Source organism: Capsicum annuum, chromosome 1 (assembly GCF_002878395.1).
Source record: "Capsicum annuum cultivar UCD-10X-F1 chromosome 1, UCD10Xv1.1, whole genome shotgun sequence".
In the NCBI taxonomy this organism is placed as follows: Eukaryota; Viridiplantae; Streptophyta; class Magnoliopsida; order Solanales; family Solanaceae; genus Capsicum; species Capsicum annuum.
In genome coordinates, this window is record NC_061111.1 from 242,747,365 (window position 1) to 242,774,476 (window position 27,112).

General features: G+C 34.2%; 1 long non-coding RNA gene across 3 annotated transcripts; it reads left to right on the plus strand.

The window, feature by feature from the left end:
* The first annotated feature begins 285 nt into the window (after positions 1 to 285).
* Positions 286 to 23,624, plus strand: LOC107849359. Of its 3 annotated transcripts, none has more exons than XR_007048251.1 (4): positions 286 to 653; positions 3,205 to 3,833; positions 11,755 to 14,906; positions 23,383 to 23,624. It is a non-coding gene; the product is annotated as an uncharacterized LOC107849359 (long non-coding RNA). The 3 variants fall into 3 exon arrangements; XR_001668212.2 differs by having other exon boundaries at positions 11,755 to 11,819; XR_001668213.2 differs by lacking the exon at positions 11,755 to 14,906.
* Positions 23,625 to 27,112: the final 3,488 nt, after the last annotated feature.

A 27,112-nucleotide genomic window follows, 5' to 3' on the forward strand; every position in this document is an offset into this window, starting at 1 on the left:
GAAAAAGAAGAAGAGAAGATGGAAGAAAAGGAAAATCTAGAGAGAGAAAAAAAAATAAAAATGAGAAAATGGGGAGAAAGAAAAAGAATAAAAAAGATTGAAAGATAAAGAAAAAAAAAAAAGGAGAATCTCTAAAATTTGAAATTAGAGGACCTTTTAAAAATTTAAAAGGTTTTTAAAAATTATATTTTATATCTCAATTAATTTAATCATAATTTAATTGAAACTTTAATCTTAACTAATCAATATTATCACCATTTTTTACTTAAAAGCTATTTTTTTTTTTTTTTCATCTTCCACTTAATTTTCTCCAAAACCAGCCCTAATTTTCTCCAAAGACCAGCCCTTCTCCATCAACGAAGAACCAACAAATCCATGCCTTTCCTTTCTTTTATTCGGTGGATAACCGTTAAAATCACTACCACAGTCGTCCATCTCCATGACTACGAGCTTTACATCCGGTCACATTCGATTTTGATTGAGCCTCAGAGCTATGTGAAAGCTCCACTCTCCTCTATAACCCTCTGAAAAGGGAGGAATGTGGAGGTTCAATGGTCTTTGGATCGTTCTTCTTTTAATTTTGCAGACAAAGAGCTTATCTTTCTTGAAAAACTCAAGCCATCTACATCAAATTTCCAACCCATCTGAAAAAGGTGATTTTCCTTCATCAAAATGTCATTTTTAATTCAAATTTTGAGTTCTCAAGGCTTCTCCAAGAATCCATTCCAATTTTGCCTATAAAAGGGGCTCCTTTTCACCTTTCTAGATATGGTTCAAGGGGTAGAAAATTAGAAAATTTCTTGAGCCTACCATTCTCTTTCACTCACTAAGGTTGCTCTATTGTATAGTTTTCTATTACACTTTCCTTACTCTCGTTGCTTTTGATCGTTCGTCTTTGAAGTTTGAGTTCGAGTTCGAATCTCCGACGAGCAAGCTTAATTCGCTGCCCCACTCAAGATCAGTAATCACATTCACCTTTCGTTTCTTGGTTATTAGAAATAAATGTAGTTGTTCAATAGTTTTTTTTTTTTGGGTTGAAATTTTGCCTATTTGTTTTCACTGTTTGTTGTAGTTTATCAATTTGTAGAAATAGTTAAGGAGAGATGACATCATTTAGAGAAACTACTTTGGCAAATAAGTATGTCATTCACGTTGTTATGTCCCAAAGTCAGTCGGAACTTGTTGTGTCTGTTTGTTCCAAATATATGTCAAGAGGTTTTTAAAAATGAACATGAACGTTTAGGGAGATCGGATCACTTCGCTATGCTTTAAGGGTTTATACATGAATAAAAGGCCCTTTTACTGGCTTATCCACATCCGTTTCAGTCTCAGCACATCTGAAATTTATGAAACTGATTTGTGATCTTTTTTTTTTTTTCTCAAAACAGTAGTTTAGTTTATCTTGAGTTTGAAAAAAAAAGAGACTGCCCATTTTAATCAATTCCTTTTCATGAAGTTTTAAAATCAGTTTGTGTTCAAGTTTATTTGGAAGTTATTACTGGGATGATTTCGTTAATCCAAAATCGGAAAAGTATCTGGTCTAAGTTTCAGATATGTCAAAAATGTGAAGTTGTAAGTCTAGATTTGATTGTGTCGTTCTGTTCCGATTTCTTAAAATTGGCCAAGACACATTTGCTGATAATCTGCAGCTCCCATTTTAACTTAGTAGGGGCATGAAATTTCGTGGAACCAAGGCTTTTTATTCGTCGTTGATTGTTGATGAGTGTGTACATAAGTAGAACCAGAGTGTTGATTCGATTATTTTTTTTTCTTCTCATAATTATAAATGGTATGCGTTAGGATTCTTCCTTTTGTCTGCTGCCATATGTTTAGATATTTGCCCCTCGAATTAAGTGTGCTTCGTAAAATGGTAAACTAGAAAACATGTGTTGTTTAGTACTCTCACACCCCTATTCTCAGTTGTATCGAAAGATTTAATTGGCTCGTATTTTGTGAATTCATATGATCTCTCTCTATCAATATTCGAGTTTACATGGAACTAACGTTCTACTTCCTTTTTCACTGCTTGGTTAGCTATTTAATTTAGTAAAATAGGGGGTAAGAAATGGATATCTCTTATAAATATTATAGGATGAGCATAGACACCTTATGGTGTTCATCGCTCTATGATTATCTTTCTCCCATAGATATTTGTAGATCGGTTGTTTCATTGTATTCAAAGAGGGGCTGTTCGTTTTTTTTAGTTATGATCTAGTGCCGGCAGTTAGCCTATGAAATGTTTCTGTGATTTTTAATGGTTTGATTTAGTTGCTTATAAATATGGGATAAGGTTTGCCCATTTGAGTATTACGGGATAAGGTGTGAGCACTTTTTAGTATTCCCATCTCGCACCTCTCTTTATCTTGAAATGTTTTGAATATTTTTTTCACTGTTTGGCTCAACTGACATGTCTAAATATGAGACAAAGGGATATTTGGTTCTTGAGTAGGGAGGGGTTGAGTTCCCATAAATTTCACTCCCAAATTACTTTTGAAACCATGATTGATGTATCTTTGTTTTCCTCTGTTTATGTCAAGGATAGGATAAAAAAATAATTAGATGAAGTAATTGAATGAACTTTCAATTAAAAAATCTCCCAGGTCCCTGATCTTTTGAAACATGAGTTTGGTTTCTATCTATTTGGATAATTCAAGATAAGTCTATCGCTGATTAACTACTGATTTGCTAAGGTTAAAGTGCGCAAAATTCAATAAAAAAATCAAACAAATGCTCCTCTATTTGTCTCTCAAACTTGGTTATCAAAGTCTGCTTGTTTTCTGTTATTCCTCTGTTTTTTTTAGATGCGAGTTTTGGTTTCTTGTTTCTCTGTTGAATTCGAGAAGAGTATATATATTGCTATGACACTTCATTACTGTCCTTGAAAGAAAAAAAATACCTTTGTGACTAGATGATGATCTCATAATGCGTCTCGATGTTAAGCTATATTCTATAGAGGTGCCGCTTAAGAATTATGACTATTTACTAACTGTTATGCGTGCTAAACATCCCTTTGCTCATACAGTAAACATTATGTATCTTATTTGTTATTTCTTCTACATGCCTTAAAATTTGTTGTCATGTTTTCAACTGGGTTATTGTAGCCTTATTTGTGAAAGTATGATTACGAATTTCTATAGTGCATGTAGTAATAGGAAAATGAAGCGTTGGTTACCTCTGATATGTTTGAAATTTTTTTTTTTTCAGATTTGATTTTTTGGGACATGAACTTACCTGTGAGTGACGGGCAGAATTTGGTTGGTTTCTATCCCCTGCTCATGTTTTTTTTTGGCGATTATTACTTTTGGTTTGCTAGTTGCTAGAATAAACCCACGATCTGTTAATTTCTAATCATTTATACTTTTCTCAGGTTATCTTTTCCTTAGTTTGACATCGTAAAAAGCATATTTTCGGATATTAACCATCTGTGCATTCACTTGAACGATCTTCGGGTTTAGTTAGGATTACTCTCTCGGCGTGAACCATTTTTAGCTAATTAGGATCTATGTACTGAATAATAAGTTATGAATAATAAGCACTCTATCCATTATAAAATTATGTAGGTATAAAAATTGTTTAAAATGGTTTATTGTCATGGGACTTAGGATTTTGAATGTGTTGGACGTATTTTTTAACCTTTGCATTAGTGGTTTTATTCTCGTGGGTATTTTGGTGCGTTCTAACTCCCTTTGTTAATTTTTATGTCATTCTAATCTTTTTCCTTTTATTATTTCACATGTACGCTCGGGAGCGCATTTGGAGTCTCATGGCGTGACTCCATCTCTGTCCAAATCAGAGAAGCGAACAATTGATGAATTATGTGTCTTTCTCTAGCAGTTTAGTGCCTCTTTCATTCTTTAAAGCTTTACTCCTTGTAGACATTTATTATTATTTAACATTTTTCACGTTATTGTTTGGAATTTGCGTTTTATATGTTTCTTATTTGAATTAGTGTGAATCCTTAAATAATATTAGCAAATGTAATTGTTTTCCTTTTAAACTTAGCATAATTACTAGGCTTCAACATTTAATTTATATCGTTAAAAGGCTAAAATTTGGTAGGTAAAAGATATACCTTTTAGAATAGTTGGTCGAGTCTAGAACCCTTTATGCTTTAATATGAAATAGTAGCTTATCTTTAGAATCAAGTTAGTTTCTCACCATTTAGTAATATTGAAATAGATAGGAATAATAAATTTTTGCGGTAGGCTAATTATTATAGCTAGACTTGGAAATCGGCTTTAATTACTTAGGATAGGGTAGTCAATTCCTTTTTCATCAATTTTAAATAAGAAAAATTATAAATTTGCCAATTTGATTCCATGAGGCTTCTTTAGGATTTTAAATGATAAAAATATTTTTAAAACATGAGTCTTCTTAATAAAAAAAAGATTCTCAAGCATTTTAGATTTAAACAACTATATTCTTTCGTTATTCAGCTTGCGTAGGATAATTAATCTATTTTTATAAAATTTGATTAAAAAAGAATAGGCAAAAGAGTCATTTTCTTTAGAATAAAGAAAACTTGAAGTTCTTAACATAATTAACCTTTTCAGTTATTAGTTGAAAGCTTTTGTAAATAATAATTTTAAATAACCTTCTTTTGACAACAATAAGTTTGCATTATTTTTTAGGAGTTATCTTTGATAATTTTTCGAAAAGTGGAAATTTTTTCTAAAGTTTTAATCTTTTTTTATATAAATAATTAGCATGTTTTATTTTAATAAGGCTTATAATAATATATATTTAATAGCTTATTTATATTTTTCTTAACATAGTTTTGATTTTCTTATTTAATCTAAGTTTCGCCGGTTAACCGTAGTTGGCGGATCCTTTAGGGCGCCTAATCCCTTCCCTTTAAGATAATTAGAACCCTTACCTAGAAAAGCTTAAGTTAAGTAGACCTTAAAATGAAATCTTTAGTTGTTTTAATCACTTAGTTTAAAGTAGGTGTCCTAATTCTCCGTAGAATTAATTAGGTGGCGACTTCCTAGAATTTAATTAAAAGTTCTCAATATATTGTACCTTGGTTTGACCCGTATTAAAATGGGGTATAACAATGATGTAATGATATTTATATATTATTACTAGATGCTGAGGGCCGGTGCTAGCATGACCCTAATACATACTTTTCTGTGTCAATTTATGTGACACATATAGAATTTAGATAATTAATCATATTTTTAATATATTTTTAGGCATCTAAGTTGCTAACTATTATAATTTATAATATTTTTTTATGTAATTTTCAATTATTTTTTTTGGTGAAGTAGATTGCATTAAAATTAAATAAAAGTTGTAGCAATGGTTACAAAAGCAGAACTCAATCTAGTTCTTCAGTGAAACAGTTTGGGCTGCGCCCGAGATCAGAGTTGTTAGTCCTAACAATTCTAGTGTAACTAGTTCCATTGATGTCTGCCCACTCTTGAATTAGTGCATACACTTGTGGAACTACAAAAATTTGAAGGCTTCTGGGAGCTTCCATTGCAGCAACTTTCTTTGCCAAAACATTCTCCACTCCGTTCTGCTCTCTATAGTAGTGTTTAACGGTTGCTCCTCCTAGATCTTTTAGCATCAACCTGCAATCATCACGTAAAGGATCATAATGAGGATTACCATCATGAAGCATGCGTATTACCTCTTTGAAATCATTGTTGATTTACATAGGTTTGAAGTTCTTCTGAAGGGCTAATTTCAGCCCTTTTCTGAGGGCCATCATCTCCATTTGACTATTTGTTGCTATGTTATAGCCCTTACTGAAGCCAAGGAGCCAGTTGCCAAAATGGTCTTTAAAGATACCCCCTATCCCTCCTTTCCCCATATAAGAGTCATCAGTGTTGAGCTTGAAGGTTCCTATCATGGGAGGTTCCCATTTGAGAAAGATGGTGTTGAGGCTGTTGTAATTATTAGCCTCGTAGCGAATATGGAAGTATTCAACTGCTTCAGAATAAGCTTGGACAAAGGAGGGTGGGTTGTTGCCTGCATTAAAGCAGTTGTTGTTCCTGTTTTTCCAGATATTCCAGAGGAAAAAAGGGAGGAGGGGTACTCCATGGGACAAAGTTGTCAAAATTTTTGTTTTTTAACCATGGTTGTGTGGTAAACCAATTTCCAAGAGAAAAGTGGTGAAGGCTGAGGGTAGACAGATTTTATTTCTGGATCAGAGTGGTCCAGAATTGGCCACACCGTTGATACTGGAAGAAAATGTGGTTGATGTCTTCTGGGGTGCTGGGGCATTGGATACAATTGTGGGAGGTGTTTATGCCATTTCTGGAAAAAGTGTTGTTCGAGGGAAGACTATTATGGTGGACTTGCCAAAGGAAGTATTTTATTTTATTGGGGACTTGAACACTCTAGATCCAAGAGAAGTTAGACTGGCATTCAGTGACCCGCTTGTTGCTAAGGAAAGTGTAGGCACTCTTGCAGGTAAAGAGACCATTAGAGTTGAGCCTCCATATGGGGGTATCTTTTTGAAGGTTTTTTTTGCTTGGAAGAAGGTATCCTCTATAGCTTGAAGGACATGGTCAGGGAGGTGGAAAGAGAGGGAAGTGAGGTTCCAACCTTCATTATTTCAGATGATGTTCAATTTTCTGTATCTATCATTAAAGGGAATGGGACCCTAAATTATGCTACCCGAGGGGTGGGGGTGGGTGGGTGGGTGATTGGGCAGCCACCTATCCCGCCAAAGGTCAACATTCTCCCTAGAGTGAACAATCCATTGAGAAGCATCCCTACAAAGGTTCCAGGCTCTATGGATGTTTTTCCAAGTTATAGAGAAGTTATTACCAAGATTGACAGTATTCTGGTTGTACTTCTTGGTGATGGTGCTTGCCCATAGAGAGGTAGGGTTGGTTCTTAGTCTCCAGGCTAAGCTGCAGGGAACTGCTTCATTTTTTATGCTAACTTTCTGAAGGCCTAGACCCCCTTCACTCTTAGGCGTAGTGATGGTATTCCATCCCACCATGTGCATTCTTTTCCTATTAGTGGTAGTCCCTTAAATAATGTTTCTTTGGTCTCTGCCAATAAGCTTGTGAATCTTAGTAGGAAGGTGGATGTAATGTGATTTAGAATGCTACTCAGGCTAGCCTTGGTCAGGGTGGTTCTTTCGAAAATGTTAAGGAAATTGGTCTTCCAGCCTGCTAGGCTTTTATTGAGGTTATCAATGATGAACTGAAAGTCCCTATTTTAAGTTTTTTGTTTATTGAAAATGGGAAGCCCAAGTATTTAACAAAGCAAGGAGGAATTTAAAGAATGTCCTGAATACGCTGTTTAAGATCACTCTTTGCATTCTTAGAGAAGAAGACCTTGGATTTCCTAACATTTACCTTTTGACCGGAGTGGTAGCTAAATCTAGTGAGAGTATCCTTAATAATCGTTCTATTGGGGACACCAACTTTAGCTAAAAGGAGGAGGTCATTAACAAAAAATAGGTGAGAGATTTTGGGGCCTCTCTGGCTAATTGAAATGGGGTTCCATTTTCGGATGTCAACTTCATAATCAATTCTCCTTAAAAGAAGTTCCATACAAAGAATGAAGATATAGGGTGACATGGGGTCTCCCTGTCTAATGCCTCTAGAGGGGCTAAAGAAGTCAGTTTTTCCTCCATTCACTAGGATGGAAATTCAAGAGGAGGAGATGCAAGACATGATAAGATTGGTCAAGCCCTTAGGGAAGTTGAAATAGTGAAGGGCTTGCCTGATAAAGACCATTTAAGCCTGTCAAAAGCCTTCTCTAGATCAATTTTCAGGATCATGTTGGCTTTTTTGCCTTTTATTTTGGAGAAGTTAGAGATGAACTCTTGGACAATATGGACATTGTCAGAGGCTCCTTTCTTAGAAAGAAAACTAGCTTGGGTACCACTAATGATGGAAGAGAGGAAAAGCTTAATGCGATTAGCAATGATCTTGGTGATGATCTTATACTGGGTGTTGCAAAAATCAATGGTTCTAAAGTTTCTCAGAGAGGTAACATTGTTGCATTTTGGGATAAGGCAGAGGTAAGTAGAATTTGCATTCCCATCCATCTTACAGAAAGTGAAGGTTGTTGTGCAAAATTACAGGAGGGTATGACTTATGGAGTCCTAATAATTTTAGAACAGGAGAAGGTGTATCCCATCAGGCCCAGGGGCTTTATTAGGTTTGAAGCTGAAGACAACTTTCCTAATTTCAGCGATTGAAGGGGTAGCATATAGGAGATCATGATGTTTAGGGTCAATGCTGCCCTTTTCGGAAGAGCTCATTTGTCATAATCTTCTAGAACATCGATGCTTAGAGCTGAAGAGGGACTGGTAGAATGAATCCAGTTCCCATGGTCATCTTGGAGACTATTGATTTTATTCCTCCTCCTTCTATTAAGAGTTGAGGTGTGGAACTTGGTATTAGAGTCACGCTCCATCAACCAGTTGATTCTGGACTTCAGTTTCCAGAATATACATTCATGTTTGGGGATGTCTTTAAACTGATGATTTATGGAGAGTTCCAGGTTTTGAAGAAAACTGCTAGTAGGGTAGTGAGGGGAACTCTGGATACCAGCTAGTCTAGCCAGAGTTTGCTTTTTATTTTGAAAAATATTCCCAAACACCTCTTTGTTCCAAATAGAGATAGCCTCTTCAAAATCAGAGGTGGCTCTAGTGAGTTCAAGGCTGTTATGGAATATGTTGTGGACAATCTCTTTAAACCCACTGTGGGAGCACCACATAGTTTAAGCCCTAAAATGTTTAAGGATGAAAGAGGAAGGTTTATCCATACTAAGTAGGATTGGAGAGTGATCAGAGTGGGTTTTAGGGAGGTAGGTCACAGCGGCCTTAGGGTATTAGTGTACGCATTAGTTAGGCACCTATCTAGCCTTTATAGTATGAGCTCATGTCTACTTCTATATCTCATATTGGACAAAGTATATTTACTCCCTTTAAACCCCAAGTCCATGAGACTACAGTTATTGATAGAGCTCCAGAAGAGGGAGGCTCTACAATTACTATTGTTATTGCCACCAAATTTTTTAGAGACCTTGGGAATTTCATTTAAGTCACCTCCAAAAAGCCATGCTTTGGAGCCAGAGTTGTGGATAGTAGGTGCTAAGCTAATAAGGAAGTCCCAAAGAAGTTTCCTATCAGCTAAATTATTGCTAGCATAGATGGCAGTAAAGAACCTGCTAGAAGGGGGTTACTAACCTTCACAGAGACATGGATGACTTGATTGTTGATGGAAATGTCAGTGATGTTGAGGGAGTCATCTGTCCACATGATGACAAGCCCTCTTGAAGCTCTAATTGCACTAGATTTAATGTGACATTGGAACCCAAACTCATCAGTTAGAGAAGAGTGGTCAACCATCTTAGTTTCAAGGAGGACAAGCATGATTGACTTATGGATGCTGATCATGGACTTACAGTGCCTACAAAATTCAGCATTGTTGGCTCCCCTTGTATTCCATATTATGTAGTTCATTAGCATGGACTTTATAGTTTTAGGAGTGTGAGTCATGACTTCCTTCCCCTTCCCCATGGAGGAGGCTGATGGTTCTTCTCTTCTTAGATAGGGGCCTCGTTTTTACCACAAAGTGGTTCTCTGTCACAGGTATTGGAGGCCTGATGTTTATTTCTAGTTTTTCTAGATCCATTGGAGAAGAACAATGACCATTTTGTGAATTAGCTCGGTGAACTCTAGAGTAAGTGGCCTTTCTAAGGTAGTTGCATCTGTTTTTGGGACTTTCATGCTGGACAAGAGGATCTCTTTGTTTGAGGACCTTAACATTTCTAGAATCAGTTCCCTTTCCTAGAGTTCTAGTGCTAGAGCTGATGGGGTGTGGTGGGGGGAGGGTCCTGAGGGAGATGATCCCAAGGTTCTGGTACAAAAGTTGGACCCTGGAGAAGGAGTTCCTAGTCCGGAGGTGGAAAGAATGGGATAGTCGTTGTAATACCCCGTACCTTTTTCTAGCTAAAATCCGTCCCTAGGATGTTAAAGGATAGCTTCCAAAATGAATATTATTTATTTTGTGTGTAATTCTTTAAATTTAGACCTTCCATTGTGTGAGAAATTAAATAAGCTTTCCAACAATATAAGATTCGCCTAAATTCGATAATCGAGTAAGAAGTTATGGTTATTTTAAGTTCCAGTCATAAAACACCGTGATTTGGGCCCTTAGTGCATCGCGGAGAAGCGTAAAATCACAATTGTCAATTTCCAGTGAGGCTTCACGATGTTGGCGCATCGCGGAGAGGCCCAATTTCCCGTTTGGCATTTTCCAGTAAGATTTCGCGATACTGGGATGACAAACATTAGGGCTTAGTGATTGTGGCGCGTCGCGGAGGGAGCCCATTTCTCGTTCGTCCATTTTCCAGTGAGCCACCGTGATAGTGGCGCATCGCAGTGGCCACTTAGTTCGCAAAAAATTCATTTTTTCCAGTTCTGACTTACGTTTAAAAAGGGTACTTTGGTCATTTTTCCAGCTCTTAATCCATCTTAAACAATGAATTAAACCCCTCCAAAATACTTTACATCCACTTTTCATCAAAGCTCTCTCAAGAAAAATCCTAGTTCATCAAACTTTCTCGCCAAGAAATCCAAATTCCTCCATTAATTCTCCAAAGAAATTCAACATTGAGGATTCCCAATACAAGAACACTAAGAACTCATCTCCAAAGCATCAATAAGAATCCAAAATTTAAGTTTTTCATCAAAGATCACCAATTAAGGTATGCGGGGTTATGAATAAGGACAATTCTTTCGTCCTTGTGCCCAAAACTTATTTTAAACTCAAATTTACTGAATTATTATATGATTTCCCATGAAATTCAAGCTAGGGTTTATACCTAGAGTTTGAGATGATTTATAAATGTTTACGTTACCAAGAATGAATATTATGATGTTTTGGCATGAAATTGATACATGGTCATTAAGTCCTAATTAAAGATTGTTATTTCAAGATTTGTTTGTACTATGAGCACCCTATGATGAGATTATTATCAAATTTTGATAAAAATTTGACCTTTTGGTCCTAAGCTGAGATAAAGAATCCACATTGTTCATATGACTTGAGATTTAAAGAAAAGAAAGAGCATAATTGGTTTTCTTGTAACCCTTGTGCTATTTTAGAAGTGGATATCCTAAGATTTTGAGCATAAGAATGAGAGTAGTATTTAGCATCGAGATGGGTATATTACCACGGTTTTATTCCCCAGAACTACGTGCCACCGTAGGATTAAGATTATTCCCATTTCTACGTGGATGACTAAGATTATGATCACTTAAGATAAGAAGTTCTATTCCGATGGCAAGGGTATAACATCTCTCCCCAACGTGGGCAAGATGTGGGACTCCATGGATGCTCACATGGTTTATGTCGGTCAGAAGAGCCTCCCAAAAGATGTCCCCTACTCTTAAAAACAATCTTTTGATTTAAAGTCTTAAGATAAAAGCATATGTTTTGGAAGTTATGGTTTTAAGATTCTTAAGTTTTGAGATGAAGTATTTTCCCTTACCGTTGACAAGATAACGTAGTAGTTTTTAGAAAGAACAGATTTTAGAAGTGAATGTAATGGCTCACAAGATTTGTATTATATGCTTTATTGTTTATAATTTATGATTTATGATTTTCAGTCTTCGGATTACTCAAGCCTATGTGAGTCATTATATTTAGCATGCATGATTTTATAAATTGTGATGGTATTATTTACTTATTGCATTCACCCCCATATACTCAGTACATCTTTAAAGTACTGATTCACATATACGTCTATGTGCTACATTGTCTCATAATGTAGGTTCAGGTGTTCAGTCTCAGCAGCGTGAGTGATTTCCGAGCATCTCATTTACATCCCTGCAGTTGGTGAGTCCTTATAGTTCGGGGACTTAGCTATTCATAATTCAGTTTATTAGTAGGCGTTTCATTATTTATTTCAGAAAGTTAAGTTAGCTAGGGCCTGTCCCTGTGACTCTCTAGACTTAGTCAGTAGAGGCTTGTCGGACTACTAGATTCAATTTTAGACTTTTAATTCAGTATTAGGATTTTTAGTATTGTTTTACCAAGACTTGTGAGATTAGCATGTTTCAGATAAGATTTCCGCATTGATTATGATTTCACATTTCATATCCCCTCTATTTTGAGATTCAAATTCAGTAGAAGACATCCATGGTTAGCTCAGAACTACTTGTAGTTCGGAGCACCGTGTGGCATCCCGGGAATTAAATTTCGGGGCATTACAAACTCGTGCTCATGGATGTCAGAGCTTCTATTAAGCTCTCCTGAGTTATGTTGTCTTGGCCCAAGTTCAATAATACCTGTGAGAGTGCAGCTAGCCAGACATGTTAGCCAAAGTTGAGGAGGCCCTGATTCAGAGTTTCCCTTGTCACTTGAGTTAGGTAAGAAGGGTTCTAAATGAGGATTGTGATTTTCCTTCCTTCCACCTCCAGTGATAGTGGCAATGTCATCCTTGTCAAGCTCATCTCCAACCATGACGTTGATTGATGACTCGGTGGCAGTGGTTCTGAGTGAAGAGTCAATGACATTTCTGAGCTTGAGGAAGGAAATGCCATTGCAGGAGTTATTAGAAGAAAAAGAGTTTGCGTGAGTGGGAATGTTCTGGGTAGGAACTCCCGCCTTAAGAGGGAAGCCAAGAGTTTCGGTATAATTGACTATCAATACCATATGTTACTCTCCTTGTACAATTTTTTGTGGTATTATGTCACGCCTCAAATCCTTTGGGGCGGACTGGCACCAGTAACCGAGGAGGCCCGGGAGAACCAGCTCATAACCTTATACTTCCCATGCATACCTCTATGACAACCCGAAATTCGGACAGCATCATGTCGCATATAAAAGGAAATAATCACTTGTATAAGCTCAAGCACACATATATATATGTATATACAATACTTGGCCGTTGGAGCCATCACGTCTATTAACAAAACACCACCTTGACTGTACATTAGGTCTACAAAGCCTCTAGACAATACACAAAGTTTAACTAAGGTCGGGACACACCCCGCCATATAACTTCTATACAATACCAAAAGTGACTGGATATGACACGGAAAGCCCCGAAGCAAACTAGAGCTTACCAAAAGCAGCTGAATATCCTGGCTCCAACTTGTGCGGTGTATGAGCTGAGGTACCTGTGCTTGCAGCATGAAATGCAGGTCCCCCGTGGGGGACGTCAGTACAAAATATGTACTGAGTATGTAAAGTTGTAGATAATCACATAAGATATAGGAGCTCAATAGAAATCAGAAACAAGTGAATAAATCGTAATAGGAGTGGACCACACTTACTAGAACTTGTGACAACCTGTACATTGTATTTATTCAATCACTTTACCTTCGTTCTTATCATCTTTGTAATCATTACTGTACTGTACTGTGACCATTAGGCTGCCTCCAGTACATTCAACTGGGATCGTCCCATGATAGGCTTATGCCCTTGGGATACCACCCATAAACACATAAATAGGGATCGACCCATGATAGGCTTATGCCCCTGGGATACCACCCGATAAGAGAGAACTTCCATCACTTAGTTCAATTAATCTTTGAGATTGTTATTTCGGTCGCCACCGCATTTTTGATACTTTGAAATAATGATACATCAATAAGAGACATATAAGTAGACCATCAATGCAATAACGATGAAGTAAGAACTCATTGGCACATCAATGAAGTGTTTTGGAGTCATCAATAAGTAGGAACTTATTGGTGTATCAATGAAACGTTTTGGAGTCATTAATAGCACATGGATCTTGTTTGAGTAATCGGATACCTTCTGACATTCATTAGTGCAATAAACATGTAAGATTTGGAAAACAAGTAAGTATTGGAATGTCTTGACATCTTGTAGGGTGAAAACAAGTTCATTGGTAACGTAGGACATCATACAAAATCATTATGGATCACATGTTATTGAATAACTTTGGAAACTTTCTTAATAGAACAATTGTTCACTTTCATGCCAAAGATATGATATAGAGTATGCTTTGCATACCTGACTGTCAACCTTCAATACTAGTCCCAAATGGACTTCCCGTCTTTTCGGATTACTTATCTACAATGAACATATATAACAATCTAGTATTAGCAACCAAACGTCACAATTCAATTATTTGAATTCACCAAACTAGTGGTTAAGTAGTAAGCCTTAATTACACCATAAAGGGTGTCACTTTAACCCTCTTATACTCCAATTACATTCACATGCCATGCATATTCATACAACATCCTCCAATATCAAGTTTGGATTCATTTATCCTTCTAACCAATCCATTAAACCAAATTGAGTCATAGACATAAATAATCATCAATTCAATAGTATATCACCATATCCACCTTCCATAACTCAATTACCATATCCACCTTCCACAATTCAATACAACCAAACCATGCAAAATAGTCCATAACCCTATTTCCATCACCTTTCAATAACAATCAATACAGATAATTCTCTATCACACATATACATATGGAAAAGAATAAAGACAAACAATATTCATACCTTAGAATTCACCTCTTGATTATGCAATCCTGTTTGCACAAATAATAGGTGCCGTTCAAAGCTCTCGAGATGACAAACACAGTTATCAGATTACTTTGGAATTTCTACGGTTGAATCAAAAGTAATTTAAAGGTCAAATTTAAATAATGTCAAATCTGTCCTATTATATTATGGACGGGAATATGTGTATATCACTTCTACTGAGGATGTGCAAGTTGCGGAAGATCTTACCTATGAGGAAGTGCCTATTGCTATTCTAGATCGCCAAGTTAAGAAGATGAGAAATAAAGAAATAGCATCTGTGAAAGTACGTTGGAGAAATCATCAAAGGGAAGAGATTACATGGAAGCTGAGGAAGCAATGAAATCTAAGTAACCTCATTTGTTCAAAGATGAAGAGGAAATTCAAGAAACGGAGTTAGAACATTAACAAGTAAGTTTTTTATTATATATGCATAGTATTTATGTGATGATGTGAATATTAATGATGGACTTGAACTTGTTTCGGCTGAATAACTACGCTAACATTCGAGGACGAATGTCCTAAAGGGGGAAGGATGTAACACCCCGTATTCAAGTATGTGTATTCCCAAATATCCCGACCACCGTTTTATAGTTTCGAACGTGCTCGATTATATCCGAAACCTATCCGTTTTTGGAAATCTTTATATCGTTGGAAAGCTTATTCAATAACCTTCACATGGAACCATCGACGAGCAAATTCCGGTATAACAACAACAACAAACCCAGTGTATTCCCACCTAGTGGGGTCTGGGGGGGTAAGATGTACGCAGTGCAAATTCCGGTATAAATAAAATAAAAAAAATAAAAAAAATTAATTCCATATAAATAAGACCAATACATGTACTTGAATACGCTAATACACGTACTTGAATACGGGGTATTACATATTGATAGTTAATTATATTTTAAAAATAATTTAAGTTTTTAATTATTGAGATTTGTACTACTTTTTCTTCAATTCCAATTTAAGTATCATATAATTTCGACAGTCAACCATTTATATTACATCTTTTAATTTTTTCAAGTTGTTAATTATTGTGATTTATAATATCCTATGCGTAGTTTTTTGAAATATATAATAGATTAATTTTTTTAAACAGTTTAAATTATTTTTTTGGCAATTAACTCACTTTATTAATTACCAAGTGATAATCATTACAAACTAAGAGAAGATAAGCCTATCTATCTCTTCTCAGTCTTTCCCTTATGAACCAGTAAACCTCTACATACTCCTATGACTACTGAAACTTCTTAATACATTCAAACAGTTTAGGATTTGTTCTAAATCTTAACACAACATTAGTTTGAGGCTTCTTATAAATTCTTCAACCCTCACTACCTTTTTATGAGAAAAACCTGTTGTTCTCTCAATCCAGATGGTGTGTTCCACCACTGCCAGGCTAGCTTTTAGGATGATCCCTCTGTTATGTTTACCTTTGGTTCTCTTCTCCATCCAGCTACATATACAACTCCATTTCTGAGGGAAACCGTCCAGCTTTGCCAATCCAATATAGCCTTCCCGATTCTGTTAGTGATTGCACATTTAAAATAGAGATGATCTCTTGTCTCTAGATAGTCTTGACAAAACAAACAAGCAGTGTCTATAGTAATTCCCCAGTTCAATAGTCTGTCTTTTGTTCTGATATAATCCATGTAGACTCATCCATAACATAAAGGTGTGTTTAGGTTCAACAACATTGTGACACACCAGTTTAGACCAAGGGATGTCAGCAGCTACTTTCCCCTCTTATCCTTCTGTATGCCTTCTGTATGCCTTACTTATCATTAATTTCCCCTGGTTAACTACAATCTTCATATCTCCAAGTTTCTGCCAGTGTTTTCTCATTGTGAATATCTTCCTAATCATCCAGCAAGCTTGCTGAGGGATAGTTATTTCAAATAGGTTTTGCTTCTTAATGTAATAATGATGCACCCAGGCTATCTATAGTTTCTCCTTATTTTGACTTAGAGACCATAGTAATTTGCAGGTGATTCTATATATGGAGATTTTTCACATTTAAGCCTCCTGCTGTCTTAGGTAGACATAGTTTCTTCCAAGCTACAAGAGCTTTCCTAGTAATTACAGCTTTTCCAGACCATAGATAGCTCCTGCAAGTTGCTTCTATCAACTGACTTTTTTAGGAATTAAGAATATTTGAGACCAGCAGGCTTGTACTCCAAATAGGATTGCTCTGATGAGTTATAGTCTGCCAGCATAAGACAAACTTCTTGCCATCCAGCTGCAATTCTGGTTGTGATCCTTTCCACTAATGTAATGGTTTACATTGCTGCACTGTAAACGTCTTAGTAGATAATGGAACTCCTAAATATTTGAAAGGTAGCTCTCCCTTTTCAAACTCCAGTACCTGAAGGATTTTCTGCTGAATATTCTGCTTGACTCCACCAAAGAATACTTAACTCTTAGACAAATTTGCTTTTAATCATGATGCTGTAGAGAACATTTCAAACTTTTCTCTCAATCTGGCGATTGACATAACATCTCCTCTTGCCAACAACAACAAATCATCTGCAAAACAGAGATGTGTTATGTCAAACTTCTTGCATCTTGGATGGTATACATAGTCAGACTCTTTTTTTAATTCCTTGAGAATCTATTTAAATATTCCATCACTAAAAGAAAAAATGGAGGGACATTGGGTCCCTTGTCTCAAACCTCTCTTGGCTTGGATGGTAGCAGTTAGTTTCCCATTGACAGTGAAAGCGTAGTTCACTATTCTTAAGCATTTCATGATCCAAACACACATTTTCAAAGGAAATCCAGTTCTTTCAACATTTGCTCAATGAACTTCCACTCCACAGAGTCATATGCTTTTTGGAGGTCTACTTTGATCATACATCTTAGAGATATTTGTTTCCTGGTTTATCCTTTTACCAATTCATGACTAAGTATGATGTTGTCATTGATTTGTCTTCCTGGAACAAATGCAGTCTGACTTGGACCCACAATATCATTTAGCACACCTTGTATTCAACCATTGATAATCTTGGATATGACTTTATGGATAGCTGTGCAACAAGCAATAGGTCTGAAGTCTTTTAGTGTATCAGGTTGTGCTGTTATAGGGACTAAGGCGGTCACAGTAGCATTCATTTCAGTAAGAAGTTTATTCTCTTCCAAGAACTCAGTCACACCCTCCATAACCTCCTTATTCATAATATTCCAAGCCTTTTTGAAGAAACATGTTGTATATCCATCAATTTCTAGATTTTTATTATTGTTAATCTTGAATACTGCATCTTAAATTTCCTCATGAGAAACTGGTCTGCACATGTGAGTTTGCTGTTGTATGTTAATCTTTGGTCCCCTTCTTACACATGTGAGGTATATTGAGGGTAATGTTGTTGCTGTTGAGCCCAGTAACCCTTGATAAAATTGAATAATTTCCGGTTCTATCTCTATGTTTTTGTGCACCATTTTGCCAGTTGCAGTTTTCAACATAGTAATAGTATTGTTACTAGCCCTTGCTTTCATATATTTAAAGAAATAAGTGTTATTACTATATCCTTCTTCTACCGAGTGTGCTTTGGATTTTTGCTTGAATATTTTTTCCTGCACTCTCAACCATTTCTGAAGGTCAGCACTTGCAATCTTTTCTTCTTCAATTAGCATAGAGTCCACTTTGTCCCCTAATTGTGCTTGGACCATTTGCAACTTTTCTCTTGCTTGCATTATCTTATCATCTAGTTTGCCCATGTATTTGCTTTTTAGCTGCTTCAAAGGTATTTTACAGAGTTGTAATTTCCTCCACAGTTTGGTCACACCCCTTCCTTTAATAGTTTTACTCCACAACTGTTGGATAAGATGTAGAAATCTATCATCATCTGTGAGAGCATTAATGAACCTGAAGGGTTTTTGACTTTATTGATGTACAAGTGCTACTTCAATATGAATAGGAGAGTGCTCAGAGAATTTGTTCCTGGAATTGTGCCGTAATGCTACCATACTGCATCACCCAAACTTCATTAGATATGGCCCTGTCAATCTTGCTCCATACATGTTTATTAGCCGAAGTAAAATGTCCACCTGTAGCCTTCATGTCTACTAAATTCAAATCCTCAACTATCTTTTGGAAGTCTTTGGTCTTAGATTCAGCAATAGGATTTCCACCCAGTCTATCTTCACTATGCAAAGGAGAGTTGAAGTCTTCATATATGCACCAAGGGACATCTATATGTGCCCTTATTTGTAAGATACCCTGCCACATTTCCTTCCTTTCTTCCAAGTTATTGCTTCCACATACCACTGTAAGAGCACAACTAAATTCAGAATTTTTGTCTTTTACTTGACAATGTATATATTGTCTATGAGTCTCTAGTTCTTATAGTTGGATCTCATTATCTTTCCATATCACCTATGTGCGACCACTATCATCGTTATTATAACTGTGAATATGTCTCCATCCTTTGGCACACATATTGAGGCTACAGTGAGCTTTAGCCCTTTTTATTTTAGTCTCCAGCAAACCTGCTAGAGTAATGTTATTCTTCCTTAGAAAACCTCCATCTCCCTTTTCTTGAGGTCTAGACCTCTTACATTCCAGATTAACCACTGCATTGGAGTTTAGTTTTGTTTCTCCATTCTGGAGGCTTGTCTTTCACCTTTTCACCTATGATCTCTTGACTTAGAAGAGAGAAAGTATTCTGTAGCTTCATAGCAAGGCCTTTATGCTCTTTTGCAAATCGTGGAGGAATAGTTCAACATATGTCATGCTTCCCACCCCCTCAGGTGGAGTATGAGAACTGCAAGCTTGATCCACAACTCTTGGAGTGCTCATGATTAAGTTTGTAGTGCTTTCCTGTTTTTGTGTCTCCTCAGGAATATCCTTTCCCTCTATTTCAGCCTTGTTTCCAGGTATCTTTATGCCTTTTCCTATCCATTTTTGAACCATGCTTTTCCCTTCGTTTACACCTTGATAAGCAACCTGCTTTTTCCCTTTACCATTGTTCTGGGGTCCTTTCTCTTCCTTTCTGCATACATGTCCAAACTGTGAGCAGGTGGTGCAAAACATAGGCTTCCAGTCATAATAAACTTGCTGCGTGAACTTCCTTCCATATGGGTTAACAATCTCAACCTATTTAGAAAGCTTCTGATTTATGTTCATGTCCACAAGCACCCTAGCATAAGAGATTCGAGTTTGGTTCTTCGTACACTCATCTATAAATATAGGTTTCCCTAATCGACTTACAATCTTACTCAGAGTTCTCGGTCCCCAACAATTCAAAGGTAAATTGTAGAACCTTACCCACAATGGTAAGGTAGTCGGCATCTCCTTTTGAAAATAAATGTAGCGCTCTATTTCTTCAAACATAATGGCATCCCGTTTATAGTGTAAGGAGCTGAACACATGATGTCATCCCTATCTTGTGCATTTTGAAATTTCACCATGTAGTAACCTTCATTATGCCAATAGACTTCTGGAGATGCAACACCATTCCAGTACCTCGCTATATAATTTTTTAGGTATGTAAATACTGAAGCCTTTCCTATTGTATACAAAATCATCGCATTACTCCAGTCCTTAGTTGTTTCAGCTATGTCCTACTCCTCCAAGGTAACCCTAGCTTTACCCTCAACAATTACAGGAGCTATGAATTGTAGTCATACTGTTAGCTGAAGCTCGATTATTCGCAAATAGGTTCGCCCAATTATTCTCCTCGCTACTTCTTTGTTCCACTACTAGAACCTTATTCTGTTTGTCATCCTCGTCTGAGGTTTCTGCCGTTACTTGATCTGATCTCACTTCTTCGAATGCAACCTCCTTGCCCTTCGCAAAATGTAAGGTTAGATTTGGGGAATTTAGTCCAATTTGTGCAATCACTGATTCAATATTATGTGTATCCAGACCATCCTCCTTGAGCTTGCCCTCTTTCCTTCTTTGCGTGATACTTCCATCGCGTTGTTCCACAGATTTTCTGAGCGCATCTTCCTCCTTGGTCTGCCTCGACCGCGTTTGGCCATGGGTAGCGCATGTTAGCAGGTTGAGCTTATCGTGCGCCTCAGATTTAAACTATTAACTATTATAATTTATAATACTTTTCATGTAATTTGCAATTAATATATGTTATTCTCCCTGTTCAAATTTTTGTCGTATTGATAGTCAATTATATGTTTAAAATAATTTAAGTATTTAATTATTGTGAATTATAATATTTTTTCTCCTATTTCAATTTAAGTGACACTGGTATAATTTCGAAAGTGTCAAATATTTTATATCTTTTAAATTTTTTAAGTTGTTAATTATTGAGATTTACTGTATTTTTACATATTTATTTGATCTCAATTTATGTGACACAAATAAAATTTAGATAATTAATTATATTTTTAATATATTTTTAGATATCTTAAGTTGTTAGCTATTATAATTTATAATACTTTTTTGTCTTTGAAATTGTGACGACCTAAAATTTGATGAAATATGTGAAATTTTTGATTTTGTATAATTTGACTCTTTTACCTTCCCGTAGTTGCATTATGGTATTTCTGAGGTGTGGGAGTGATTGACATGATTTTCAATGTATTTTGATACAATTTATGCGATATAGTGATTTTTGATGGCTTCGAGAGCCTTATTTTAGACTTATGGAAATATTTTTTGATCCGTGAAATGGATGGCAGTATGAATTACACCAAAAGCTCCAGAATATCGATTTTAGGCTAGGTAGACCTTCGGTTCGGGTCCCGGTGTACACGAGCTCATTTCGACCTATTGATCGAAAAGTTGAAAAATTAAAAATATAGGTGTGGGACCCACATTTGATCGAAACGACCTTGGATGAAAAATTTGACTTTGCTAGCAGATCTGGAATGTCGATTTTAGGGTGTTAGCATGTTTGGTATGATTTTACGGCTTTTAAATCTCATTTCGCTCTCGATTTTAAAAATTATGATTTCGAATTTCGTGGGTCAATTTAGTGAAAACGATGGTCTTTTTTTTTTTAAAAAAAAAATATTATATCTCCATCGCATTCGAAACGTTGAATTTAGTATGGTTGCATAGTTCATTTGCATGTATCGGACTCCAAATGAATTTCGGACACCCCGTCGAAGTCCGGATTGAACTTTAAAAAAATGCAGCTTTTTTGTGCAGCTTTTCTGCAATATATATAGCAGTTTTGGGCTTATTTTTTATTTTGTCTCTTGAGAGTTAAACCTTAAAATAGTGTGGGATCTTAAAAGTGAAGGTTGTGGGAACTTGGATAGTTAGATTAACATCTATTTCTTGGTTTTATTACAGATTTAAGGTAAAAATTCACCCTTTTCTTAGTAATTTCTTGATTAACTTTTCAAAACCCAAAAAATTTTAGGGCTTGATTTTAAATCTTAATTTCACTCCTTTTCACTTAAATAGTGTTTTTATATTATAATTATTAGTTTTTCATCGATTTAACCCTTAAAACAACTTCGATTCTTAATTTTAACCTGAATTTTAAAGATTTTACTCGGTAAAGCTCAAAAATGATTTTTCTTCGATTTGAACCTCGTTTTTTTACTCGATTTGACTTGAGTTTTCATCTGTAGGTTCCTAAAAATTTGGAGACACATTTTTGAAGTAAAGTTTCAATTTTTTCCTTCTTTTCCAAAAACTTATTTCGGGGGTCCGTTTTGATCTCGAACCAAAAGTAGTCAATATGAGTATCGTTGGTTTTGTTTACATGCATAGATTTCATATTTGATGTTTTTAGTAGAGTTCGAGATTGTTCGTGAAAAGTAATATTGTCGGTTCGAAGTGTAGCAGACCAGTTTCGATTTTTGAGGTAGGTTATGACTTAGCTCTTTCAGACTGGGTTGGGTAGTAAATGATGATACAAAATATATGTTAAGGGTGAGAACTAATCATGAAAATGACTATCTATGTGTTGTGCCCGTGCGGGGGCCTATATGTGCTATAATTGTCGAAATTGAGATATTATGTGATATGTGTGATCGTGTGGGGTCCTATGTGATATTAATAACCTTGAATACATGTGAATAATTGTGTTGTGTTGTTAAAATGCTTAATGTGGTACCATTAGTGTATTGTGATTATATTTATACTTTATTGGCATATGAGACGTGGAAATTCATAGATGAAACAAAAATAATGTGTGGATATTGACTTATGTAGTTGTGGAAATGTATCATTGTGGTTGGTTGTGGAGATATATCATGTAGTTGGTTGTGAAAATGCTCATTGTGATTGGTTGTGAGCATTAAGTCTTCATATCATACTTATTCATGAAACATTGGTACCACCGTGGCAACATTTGAGAAACACTGGCAACACCTGATAACACCTTTCTGAGGGATGTGCCGGAAAAAAGAATTGATATATGTGGATTGTATACGACTTGATGAACCCCCCATGGATCCTGCGTTGGGAGGCTTGCCTCCGTAGGTGTATATGGGGATTGTGTCCTGCATTGGGAGGCTTGCCTTCGTAGGTGTATACGGAGATTGTGTGTCGATTCCAGAGGTTGTGTGATGACCTCGTGCATCATCATCATCATCATCACCATCATTGCACTTACTTTGTTGTGTTTATATTGTGTTGTATTGTCATACTAACTTGTCATTTATGTAATTATCTTATTTTCTTTTACTTGTATTTGGTGATCTTGTATATGCGTGTTCTCTCTTGTTCTACTTATTTGTGATATAATGCATATTTGTGTTCTATTTTGTTGTGATGTTGCAATATATGTGATATATTAGAACTGTTAGTGCAAGCGATGTAGGCTACCATTGTGGGGCATTTTTTGATTGCAGGTGACGTGCCCTTAGTGTATATTTTGTGTGCTTTATTTACTACTTTGTTTGGTCGACCTATGATACTTACTGAGTACAAGTGAACCGTACTCATGCCTACTGCGCCCTTTCGGTGCAGGTCCTAGCTCGAGTGTGCCTCAACTTGCTTGACTCGGGCGATTGTTGGAGCTTTCAAGGGAACGGTTGGACACTCATACGTTCGATGTTCACTTCTATCTTTCTATAATAGTTTTGTCTTTATTAGTAATCGGAGACATATTATTCCTTTGTGGTTATTTTTCTAATGTCTTTGACTCCTGAATTGTATTAGTAGTTCTTATACGATTGACACCTGGTTTTGGGTATGATTGGTATTTTGGATAAGCTCTTTTCGCATTGTTATGATTACTTATATTGTTCGGCTTCATTCGAGAAGCTTTACCTTGGAATATCTCTTTCTTTTTTTCTTTTGTATCAGTTTGAGTGATAGACTTACTTGTCAAGGTACGCTGCGACAAGTGTCATCATGATCCTCGTTTTTGGGTCGTGACAAAAATTTACTATTTTAAGTCATTAGCTATTATAATTTATAATACTCTCTCCTTGTCTAAACTTTTGTGGTATTGATAGTAGTTATATTTTAAAAATAATTTAAGTTTTTAATTATTGTGATTTATAATACTTTTTCTTCTATTCATATTTAAGTGATACCAATATAATTTCGAGTCAACCAAATATCACGATTGAAGTAACGAAACAGACATGTCTTAAATGACCCATAATAACTAAATATAAGTGATATAATAAAATTTCTATAAAAAATATTGTGAAAAAAATTTAAGTGGATTTTATATAAGATGTCAAGTTAATATAAAACATCAAGAGTCAATTTATCATTTTATTTTTATTATAAAATATTAGTGTTTTTTAATATTTAAATGACTTATAATAATTAATTAGGGTGACGTAATAAAATAACGGTTTAAACAGCTAAAACAGACATCTCATAAATGTCTATTTTATTTTTCTTACTAAATCTTATTAATTTTCTAACAAGCAAAGGACTAATAATAATTAATTAGGAATAATATAGTAAAATCATGGATAGAAGCAGTTGAAACAGATATATTATAAATGTTTATTTATTTTTTAATTAAATATTATTATTTTTAATATATCAATGACTTATAATAGTTAATTAGGGTAATATAATAAAATCACAGGTTAGCAACTGAAGTAGACATGCCATAAATGATTATTAATTTTTTATTAAATATTATTAATTTTTGAATGTTTAAATAATTTATAATAATTAATTAGGAAGTATTACAGTAAAATTACGGATTGAAGCAGCTGAAATAGACATGTCATAAATAATTATTTACTTTTTTTTTATTAAATAATATTAATTTTTAATATGTAAAGAGTTTATAATAATTAATTAGGGATGGTATAGTAAAATCATGAATTTTGAAGCAGTTGAAGCAGGTGCACAAGTAGGCATGCAGAAGAAATGCTACTTGCTTCTTCACACTTATATACAGTAGTACTAGATACCGTAGTCTGTGCCAGCATGGCCCAACATATGTTATTTACGTTATCCCAGTTTATGTAGCACCAATAGCATTTGGAGTGTCAATCAAATTTTTAAATAATTTAAGTTGCTAATCATTGTGATTTATAGTATCTTTAATGTAATTTAGTAATTTATGTTATTCGCTTTGTCCCAATTATAGAATTTAGTGAGTCAGCCAATTTTTTTTTACTAATATATTTTTTAAAAATATTTTAAGTTGTTAATATTTGTGATTTTAGTATCTTTTAAGGTAATTTCAAATAATTTATGTTACTTGCTTTATCGCAACTTATGTGACACTATTAAAATTTCAAAAGTCAATCATATTTTTTACTATATATTTTTAAAATATTATAAGATGTTAATAGTTATGACTTATAATTATTTTTTTTGCATAATTTTTAAATATATAATATTTTACAAAAATAAAGTAAATAAATTAAAATGAATAAAGTACTAAATTTTTAAAACATGTTAAATTCGAAAACATCATTTAGATCGATAAATTACTAAATTAAAACAATAAAACATGCAAATTATAAAATGTCAAAACTATCCCGAATTTAAGTGACACAAATATAATTTAGATAATCAATCAGGTCTTAATATGTTTTTAAATATTATAAATTGTTAGCTATTGTAATTTATAATATTTTTTATGTAATTTTCAAATAATATATGTTACTCTCCTTATTCAAATTTTTGTGGCATTGATTTTCAATTATATATTTAAATATTTGTGAAAATTTTTTAAATGAGTCTCATTTAAGATATCATGTTAATTTAAAACATTAAGAATTAATTTATCATTTTATTTCAATTTTATTTTTATTAAATATTATTAAATTTTTAATACCTAAATGAGTTATAATAATTAATTAGGGGTGATAGAGTAAAATTACGGTTGAAACAACTGAAGTAGACATGTCATAAATGTCTATTTTATTTTTTTATTAAATATTATTAATTTTCTTATATGTAAATGTCTTACAATAATTAATTAGGGTTAATATAGTAAAATCATAGAGCAAACATACTTATGATTTTTTTTAAATAAGTCTCATATAAGATGTCCTATTAATTTAAAATATCAAGAATTGATTTATCATTTATATCTATTTTAATATTATTAAATATTATTAATTTTTTAATATCTAGATGACTTATAATAATTAATTTGAGGTGATATAATAAAACTACGATTGAAGCAGCTGGAACAGACATGCCATAAATATTTATTTTACCTTTTTAAATTGAGCATTATTAATTTTCTTATATATAAATGACTTAAAATAATTAATTAGGGATAATATAGTTTTTTTTAATCTCAATTTATGTGACACAAATATAATTTAGATAATTAATTATTAAAAAAAATTTATTTTTAATTATTGTGATTTATAATATTATTTCTTCTATTTCAATTTAAGTGACACTGATATAATTTTAAAAGTTAACTTATGTGGCAGTAAAATAATTTCGATAGTCAATCAAATGTTTTATATTGACATATCATTTTTTATCTATTTTATGAAATATTATTAATTTTTTAATGCGATCTTAATAGTTAACTAGGGGTAATATAATAAAATCACGATTGAAGCAACGAAGAACTCGTGTCTTAAATGACTTATAATAACTAATTAGAAGTGATATTTTAGGCATCATATAAGATATCAAATTAATTTAAGAAATCAAAATTTAATTTATTATTTTTTGTCAATTTTATATTTTCTATTAAATATTATATTTTTTGTAATACTTAAATAACCTATAGTAATTAATTTGGGGAAATATAGTCAAATTACGATTGAAGCAACTGAAGTAGACAACACAAGTAGGTATGTCGATTATTTTATATTTTTATTTGATATTACTAATTTTTAAACACTTAAATAACTTATAGTAATTAATTAGGGGTAATATAATAAAATTACGATTGAAGCAGCTCAAGCAAGCAACACAAGCAGGCATGTCGAAGACGTGCCTTCTTATTGACACTTATTATATACAGTAAATTTTTATTTGATATTACTAATTTTTAAACACTTAAATAACTTATAATAATTAATTAGGAATAATATAATAAAATTACGATTGAAGCAACCGAAGCAAGTAGCACAAGCAGACATGTTGAAGATGTGCCTGCTTATTGCCACTATATAGTAAATACTAATATAAAAATTATAATATAATAATGTGATCATGCTGTAGTGATTTTTTTTTTTTTTAAATATAAAAATACAAAAGCAACTCTCACAGAAAAATGACAATGCCATAAATAGCTTTTTGA